The 8,566-nt window shown below is 49.6% G+C and overlaps 1 protein-coding gene across 1 annotated transcript in view; it reads left to right on the top strand.

The window, feature by feature from the left end:
* Positions 1–8,400: 8,400 nt before the first annotated feature.
* Positions 8,401–8,566, top strand: part of LOC141258886 (b(0,+)-type amino acid transporter 1-like) — a 53,561-nt gene continuing 53,395 nt past the window's right edge. The window contains exon 1 of the mRNA XM_073674110.1: positions 8,401–8,477. The gene's annotated coding sequence lies outside the window, so the exon portion shown is untranslated. The remainder of the gene's footprint in view (positions 8,478–8,566) is intronic.

Here is an 8,566-nt window from a genome sequence, read left to right as displayed (position 1 = left end):
GCAGGGCACTTCGGATGGAAGAAGCTGGAGTTCCTGTTGCGTGACCGGTTCTTCTGGGTAAACATGAGAGGGGCCATTGAGAGATGGTGCAGAGACTGCGGCCCGTGCAACCTGAGGAGGAAGGACCGTGCCAGCCAGAAGACCCCCCTGCAGCCCATCATCACGAAGCAACCACTAGAACTGGTAGCCCTGGACCATGTGAAGCTGGCTCCGAGTAGGTCCGGGTACGTTTACGCCCTCACCATCGTAGACCACTACTCCCGGTTCCTGGTGGTGGTCCCTGTCAAGGACTTAACGGCTCAAACAGCAGCTAGAGCCTTCCAGCAGCACTTCTGCCGTCCACACGGGTATCCGGAGCAAGTGTTGACTGACCAAGGTCCAGCCTTCGAAGCGGAGGTCTTCCAGGAGTTCTGCAACTTGTATGGTTGCAGGAAGATAAGGACAACGCCTTACCACCCCCAAACCAACGGGCTGTGTGAGAAAATGAACAATATCGTCATTGATCTCCTCAAGACGTTGCCCCTGGAAGAACGCAGCCTGTGGCCGGAGAAGCTGCCAGACCTGATTGACTTGTACAACCATATCCTGGTGAATGCTACAAATTGCACCCCGGCTTACCTGATGCGCGCAAGACCAGGTAAGCTGCCAATTGACCTGGAGATGGGAGTCCTGACACCCGAGGACACCTCACCAGAAGCAGACTGGGACACGGAACGGCAGCAGCAGTACCAGAAAGTACAGGAGACCGTGGAGCGAAGTCTGTCTCAAGCAAGAGGAAGGCAAGAGAGGACTTATAACCAACATGCTCCCGCTGTTCCCCTGGCACCTGGAGAGCAGGTCTTGAAGAGGAAGAGACGGCTCCACAAGTTGGATGACCAGTGGGAGAAGGACCCGTACACCGTACTGCCCTCAAGCCATGAGAACCCAAAAGTATGTGTTATCAGTAAGGATGGAGGAGAGACCACAGCCACTGTCTCCAGAGACCACCTGAAGAAGTATCCCGAGCAGCTACAAGGTGCTGAAGAAGACCAGGATATCCTTCAACCCGCAGAGGAAAAGGAAAAAATGATCAGTACCGTACTCGGAGACTTTCCCCAGTCCTGGACTCAAATTAACAACGCAGTCGTGGTACCCGTCCTCACCTTTCTCCAGCCAGCCCCTCAAGGGCCTACAGAAGAACAGAGAGTGTCAGGAGAGCAGCCAGCCCAGGAGGCAGAAGGATCCATACAAGCAGCCCAGGAGAATCAACCCTCTGCTAGTAGTGAGCCTGTCGTGCCCCTAGTAAGCCAAAGAGTACGCCAGGCCTACCCGCAACACCTCCTACACCCTGTAGTGCAGAGCCAGATAGTGGGTTACGTAGGTCCACCAGGAGCACTAGAGGGCAGATGCCCGCTCGCTGGAGAATCTAATGCCAAGTATATATCTACCTGTACATACGTAAAAGTTGAAAATGTTTGATGTTTTTGTTATCTGGTTATTAATTATGTCTTTCTAGTTTGCCTAGTTCATGTACTAACAGGTTATGGACGCTGAATAACCGGAACTACATTGTAAATAGTTGCACTTGGTGCCTCTTGCGAAGACGGCCACGGAAGAAAAACCTGTCTGGCGTGGCCCCGTGTGGTCCAAAGTAGTTCGCTTCGCCTTGCAGCCACGCCCAGGGCCAACATTTGGGGTTTGCTTTGGACAGGTCCCCGCACCGTTCTAAGACTTCACCTTGGGTGATATGGACACCCAGTTACGGAAATGCCGTGACCATCAAGACAAAATGTACTTTTTCCTGTTATTGTTTATACCCTTGTATTTGTGTTTTTCTTAAAAATGTGTTTAGTACCGGAGTACTAAATTTCACTAGGGGGGAATGTGGCACCCCAGGGGTCTGGTTGCCACAGTGATAGAAATATCACGTCTGAGAGCAAGTGGGAGGTTCCCTGGTCAGGAGCCCATGAACATGCAACACCTCCTGTCCCAGACCAGATAGGGGAGGAATCTGCCCTATATAAACTGGATCTGGGGTGGGGTTAGCTTAGTGAAGCCCCAGAGAGAGAAAGCAGAGGGAGAGTGAAGAACAAGCAGACACAGGGAAAGGAACAGCTATGAGCTCTGTAGGAGCAGGAGCTGAGTGCCAGAGACTGGAAGCTGATATTGCTCGTCCTGGCTGAAGACACTACAACCGGACACAGGAGTCCGAGGCTGTGAGGACTTATATATCCAGCAGCAGAAACCAGCCGGCAGGGGATTTCAGGTTCTCTGACCATAGGAAGCCCGGAGGCTCAGTCACACACACAAGGGACCGGTACCGCCATCGAGGAGCGGAAGCTACCAGAGGGTCCTAATCACCAGCCATACAGGTGAGCACCACACGGTATACTCAGGGACGTGGGCTACTTCCACTCGCTTACAGCAAGGTAGCCAGGAAGAGTGCAGATAGACGGGGAGGCCTACAACTCCACCTGGCCAGGGGAACTCCTGCTTGCTCGCAGACTGACCAGGCCCCTTATGCTAGCCAGTACTCCCGGGAGGGTCTGCCTTATCATCATCAGTAAAGACCCTGAACTGCACTCCAAAGACTCTGAGTCGTTCCTGCTTCACCCGTGCACCATCACTCCCATCATCCACACTCACTGCCCTGAGGCTATACTCCTCCTGTGGGGAGTTGTCCAATCCTCAGCTGCGCAGACAACACCAGCCTCAGCGGTCTGCACCCTGACCGCAATCCACGGGTGGCGTAGTCGGACATTAAATCATAAAAACCCTATAAAAGACTGCCACTGGTTTGACCACCCTGAGCCACGGGACCGGGTCGCCGCCACGGAGACTACAACACCCTCAGATACCCGGCTCCGGGTAACCCACACACGTGCATACACGGCCCAGGGGGCGCGTCAATTACACTGTATGGAAGACTATGTGGGGCTCATTATTCTGCATGGAGGACTATGTGGGACCCATTATACTGTATGGAGGACTACGTGGGGCCCATTATACTGTATGGAGGACTACGTGGGGTCCATTATACTGTATGGAGGACCACGTGGGGTCCATTATACAGTATGGAGGACTATGTGGGGCCCGTTATTCTGTATAGAGGACTATGTGGGGCCCATTATACTGTATGGAGGACTATGTGGGGCCCATTATACTGTATGGAGGACTATGTGAGGTCCATTATACTGTATGAAGGACTATGGGAGGCCCATTATTCTGTATGGATGACTGTTTGGGGCCCATTATACTGTATGGAGGACTATGTGCGGCCATTATTCTGTATGGAGGACTATGTGGGGCCCATTATTCTGTATGGATGACTATTTGGGGCCCATTATACTGTGTGGAGGGCTGTTAATAGATATCAATGTTGGACCGTGACTTTTTCCAAGTTTTTTATTTTGTTCCTGTCTGTATTTGAGTGTGACATCCCTCATCTATAGGGTCATATATCCCCCATTTAAGGATGAAATGTGTATTATATTGTTAGTTTATGTATATACAACTACTGTTTAGGGTCAGAGAAGGATAGTCCTCTTTGAGCGGTGGTGCCATATCGTGATTTCTAGGGTGCCAACCTCCGCGGCTTGGTTAGAGAACAGCCTAGGGCCTACTAGTTCAAAAATGTTTTGCTCTGTTATATGACGCTATATTTATATGTACAGTGAACTCTGTTTTTCCTATGTTCACTGTTTGTGTACAGTCAGGTGTGTTACTACCTTTTTAGATTTAGGTTTCATTTTTTCTGTTTGTATATTAGCCTATAACCAGGAGGTGGCGCTATGGTTTAAAGCATTCCTTTATCCCTGAACTACTAATACTGTGCAATTATGGGCAGTAATGACTGAAACGACTCGTTATGTCTTCATGTATATGTTAGGAACCCTTCACACATCCGTATAATACCGGTACCGGAAAAAACGCTACCGGTGTCATCTGTGTTTTGGATCAGTGTGCCATCCATGTGCCATCCGTTGTTTTCCGGTAAGGCATAAGAAAAATCAATTCCAAAGTGTCTCCTCTACTTTGCAATGTTTAACCCATACAGCACACGGACGGCACACGGATGACACATGGATACCATCCGTGTGCTGTGCATGGTTTACATGGACCCATGTCATCCGAGCTGCTGGTAAAAAATGGACATTTGTGCAGCGCCATAGATTATAATGGTAGAAAAGTGAAGGATTCTCCAGTGTTGATATAGCCATAAAACTTAGCATTTATTAATGTCCGTCCATAAAAACAGAAGATCTGGCATAACTGTTCCCGGAGTTATCGTGGTTATGCCAGATCTTCTGTTTTTAGGGATGGACATTAATAAATACTAAGTCTTATACCTATATCAACGCTGGAGAATCCTTCACTTTTCTACTATTCGAATACGTCCTGAACCTGGGCGACTCTGTGCGGAGATCCTTCTTCAACAGAGAGTTTCGTATAATGATGAGCTGACTTTCCCATTTTTCCCCTCCCTCCTATATAGATTATAATGGGTACCTGTGGTATTCGTGAAAAAAAACGGATGCTACATGAACCTGCAACACGGACATGTAAAGGGGGCCTTATAGACCACAATTCTCCTAATATTTAGGTGTAGCCATTGGTATTATTACTTTATGCAGCAGGTGAGACCTAGTGATGACCAAACCCAGCTTAGGTCTATGAACAAGCTTCTTTTTTCCATTAGTTTCCATTTCTTTCTTTCTTTTTTTTGGGTTGTAAAAAAGTCAAAATGTTACATGTCGCATATCTTTTGCCCAAAAATATATGACCTTCACCCATTCCTCCCATTGCGGAGCCGCAAGCAATGGCGAACATACTGTAAAGTGGTGGAGTTAGACTTCTTGTCGAATGTGGACGTGCCGGAGATAGCTTGGACTGACAAAGAAAATGGGAGTTTGAGTAGTTAATTTTGAAGAGTAATACCACAGGGGAGGTGTAGCACAAGAGGTGATGCCATGCCTGGAAGCAAGCAGGGGTCCCCTAGTCAGGTATACTAGCATAAAACACTTTCCTGGCTCCAGACCAGCAAGGGGAGCTCCTCCAGCCTAGCAACTGGAATCTGGGGGCGGGGTTAGTTAGAGTTAGTGAGGAGGTGAATACAGGACAGCGATGAGGAAAGACCTGGGGGACGGCAGCTCACCCCAGAGAGGAGCGTAGAAGAACCGGACACCAAAGTCCGAGGTTGTGGGGCACTGAAGGCCCAGCAGCAGAAACCGGAGGGCAGGAGACTGAAGGCCCCACCAGACGCCCGGAGGCTCAGCAGCACATAGGGCCCAGCACCGCCACGTGGGAGCGACACTCCAGGAAGGCCCGAGCTGCCTGCCATACGGGTGAGCACAAAGACATTTTACTCAGGGACGAGGGCCACAGCACAGCTATAAGCAGCAGGGCCAAAGAGATTAGGGAAGGCCTCCAACTTCACCTGGCGAGGTGGATTCCCAACTTGCTTCCAGGCCGCCCGGACCTCTACTACCAGCTAGTACCCGTGCCCCGGTCTGCCTAACCACCGCAAGTAAAGATAAGAGGAAACCGCCATTAAGTTGTGGACTGATTATTAACTGCGCCATCCCCTGCACTACACTGCACAGCAACATCTATTACATCACCATTTCCTGCCCTGGAACTAAGCTCTGCCTGTGGAGAGCTGAACCAACTCTGCTGCGTCATCATCAGCTCCAGAGGATCTGCACCGCAGCGGCGGCTCCATATAGCCGCATACCACAGGTGGTGTCACGAACATTATATATAGAAACTCTATTCCCTTTTCTTTAAAACCCCTTTTATTGACTGCCCTGGGTCACGGACCGGGTCACCGCCACTGTGACATCCCCCAGCATCGACCGGCCCGGCTACTGAGTACCCCACAACCCAGGGGGCGCATCAGAGGCACATAGCAAAGTGGAAGGCAGAGCGGTCTAAGGAGAGTAGCTTTGACTCTGTCGTTCTCTCGGGAAGATGAGAGACTGGAATGGAATGATGTGAGCGTCAAGTTCTGGTCGCAAACCCAGAGAAGTGATTTTATCTATGGAACCATGTGCACTGTGCTAGTGGCGGGAGCGGATTGGCACAGGTGGCACTTTATGTGGTGACCTGAGGAAGCAACAAGGCCAGCAATGGGGCAGAAACAAGAATAAAGCCCCTGGTTGGCAGAGTCGCCAGGTGGAGACCAATTGGGACTGTTAGAAGCCAAGAAGAGTTGGGCCTATGTTGTGCTATGCGTGTTTGCCAGAAAAATCAGCGAGTGGAGTAAGTTTCACTGGGTACTGTGTATAAACTGCAACAGAAGGAGACTGCAGGCAATGTGTGACAGAAGGAGAGTACAGCGATGTGTGACAGAAGGAGATTACAGGTGACGTGTGACAGAAGGAGAGTACAGGCGATGTGTGAAAGAAGAAGACTACAGGTGATGTGTGACAGAAGGAGAGTACAGGTGATGTGTTGTTGAGGAGAGCCAAAGGCTCAAATACTTAATTAACCCCAAGACATAGGAGATTGAGAGAAAAGACCCACAAAGTGTGTTATTTCACCTTACATAAGCTTGTTTAGATCAAAAGATGGCTGCCATTTCCTGTTTCATCACACCATGCTCTGTTCTGGGAGGAAGCTGCATTCTATAGAAGGACTAACCAACCACAGAGCAACACATCACATGGATCACGCCCCCCTGATGACCTCATGGACCATGCCCCCTGATGACCTCATGGATCATGCCCCCTGATGACCTCATGGACCACGCCCCCTGATGACCTCATGGACCACGCCCCCTGATGACCTCATGGACCACGCCCCCTGATGACCTCATGGATCACGTCCCCTGATGACCTCATGGACCACGCCCCCTGATGAACTCATGGACCACGCCCCCTGATGACCTCATGGACCACGGTTCCTGATGACCTCATGGATCACGCCCCCTGATAACCTCATGGATCACGCACCCTGGACTAACCAATCAATACATCTGGTTAGTCACATTCTGGGGCTAACCGAGCCCATATACAGAGTTTATATAAATCTATGTTGGAGTTGAATAAAGGACACTTGGAGCTGTGCCATAGCTGATCAAGGAGAGCTTACATCCGACTGTGTGTCTGATGTTATTCTTTCTTGCATATCCATTAGGCTAGGAGCAGGCAACTAGTGAACATACCAAAGCGTCACCCTAACAGTGTGACAGAAGGATAGTACAGGTGATGTGTGACAGAAGGATAGTACAGGCGATGTGTGACAGAAGGAGAGTACAGCGATGTGTGACAGAAGGAGATTACAGGTGATATGTGACAGAAGGAGAGTACAGGCGATGTGTGACAGAAGGAGAGTACAGGCGATGTGTGACAGAAGGAGAGTACAGGCGATGTGTGACAGAAGGAGAGTACAGGCAATGTGTGACAGAAGGAGAGTACAGGCAATGTGGGACAGAAGGAGAGTACAGGCGATGTGTGACAGAAGGAGAGTACAGGCGATGTGGGACAGAAGGAGAGTACAGGCGATGTGTGACAAGGAGAGTACAGGTGATGTGGGACAGAAGTAGAGTACAGGCGATGTGTGACAGAAGGAGAGTACAGGCGATGTGTGACAGACGGAGAGTACAGGTGATGTGTGACAGAAGGAGAGTACAGGTGATGTGTGACAGAAGGATAGTACAGGCGATGTGTGACAGAAGGAGAGTATAGGCGATGTGTGACAGAAGGAGAGTACAGGTGATGTGTGACAGAAGGATAGTACAGGTGATGTGTGACAGAAGGATAGTGCAAGCGGTGTGTGACAGAAGGAGATTACAGGCGATGTGTGACAGAAGGAGAGTACAGGCGATGTGAGACAGAAGGAGAGTACAGGCCATGTGTTACAGAAGGAGAGTGCAGGCGATGTGTGACAGAAGAAGAGTACAGGCAATGGGCAACAGAAGGAGAGTACATGTGGTGTGCAACAGATAGCACAGGCAGTATGTGCCAGAAGAAAAGTACAGGCGATGTGGGATAGTAGGAGAGTACAGGCCATGTGTTACAGAAGGAGATTATAGGCGGTGCGAGCCAACAAGGTAAGGACTGGAGAACCAGCCTAGGGATAACAGAAGTGGAACCAAGCAACAGGCTTTTCTGTCCGGGGGGAAAAGCTATGGGCCATAACAACGGGGTCTATTTTGATATTTTTTATAGGTCCTTCCAGGTAAAATGTCATTGTATGCAAATTTCATGTAAAATGTAACTGGAAAAATAGCTCAAATTGCACAAACGCCAGATCAAGCTTGCAGATGCAATGTATTCTTCTACCAGGCATTGTTTGGCACACGTATGAAATAAACAATGGAGTGTCTGAATATTTACAAAACTTTTTCAGATTTGACAACCTGAGGCTTTACACAGCCGGCAGACACACTGGCATCATGGCAAAGGTCCAAAGTATCTGTTTCTGACATACAGGAAGTATTGAAGCTGCCAGCTCCGGGAACCAAAAGAGAAAAATAACGGTGGCAAGTCTGACAGGTAAGTTACGAGGGCAGCGGACAACCTGTGGCACGCCAGTGGATGTGACATAAAGTCAGGAAATCTCCATGAACTGAGCTCTACCATGT

This window comes from Phyllobates terribilis, unplaced genomic scaffold (assembly GCF_046119375.1).
Source record: "Phyllobates terribilis strain yellow unplaced genomic scaffold, ASM4611937v1 Scaffold_3__8_contigs__length_932513732, whole genome shotgun sequence".
NCBI lineage: Eukaryota > Metazoa > Chordata > Amphibia > Anura > Dendrobatidae > Phyllobates > Phyllobates terribilis.
The sequence above is the reverse complement of the archived record's forward strand: the minus strand, read 5'-3'. Positions and strand labels throughout refer to the sequence as shown.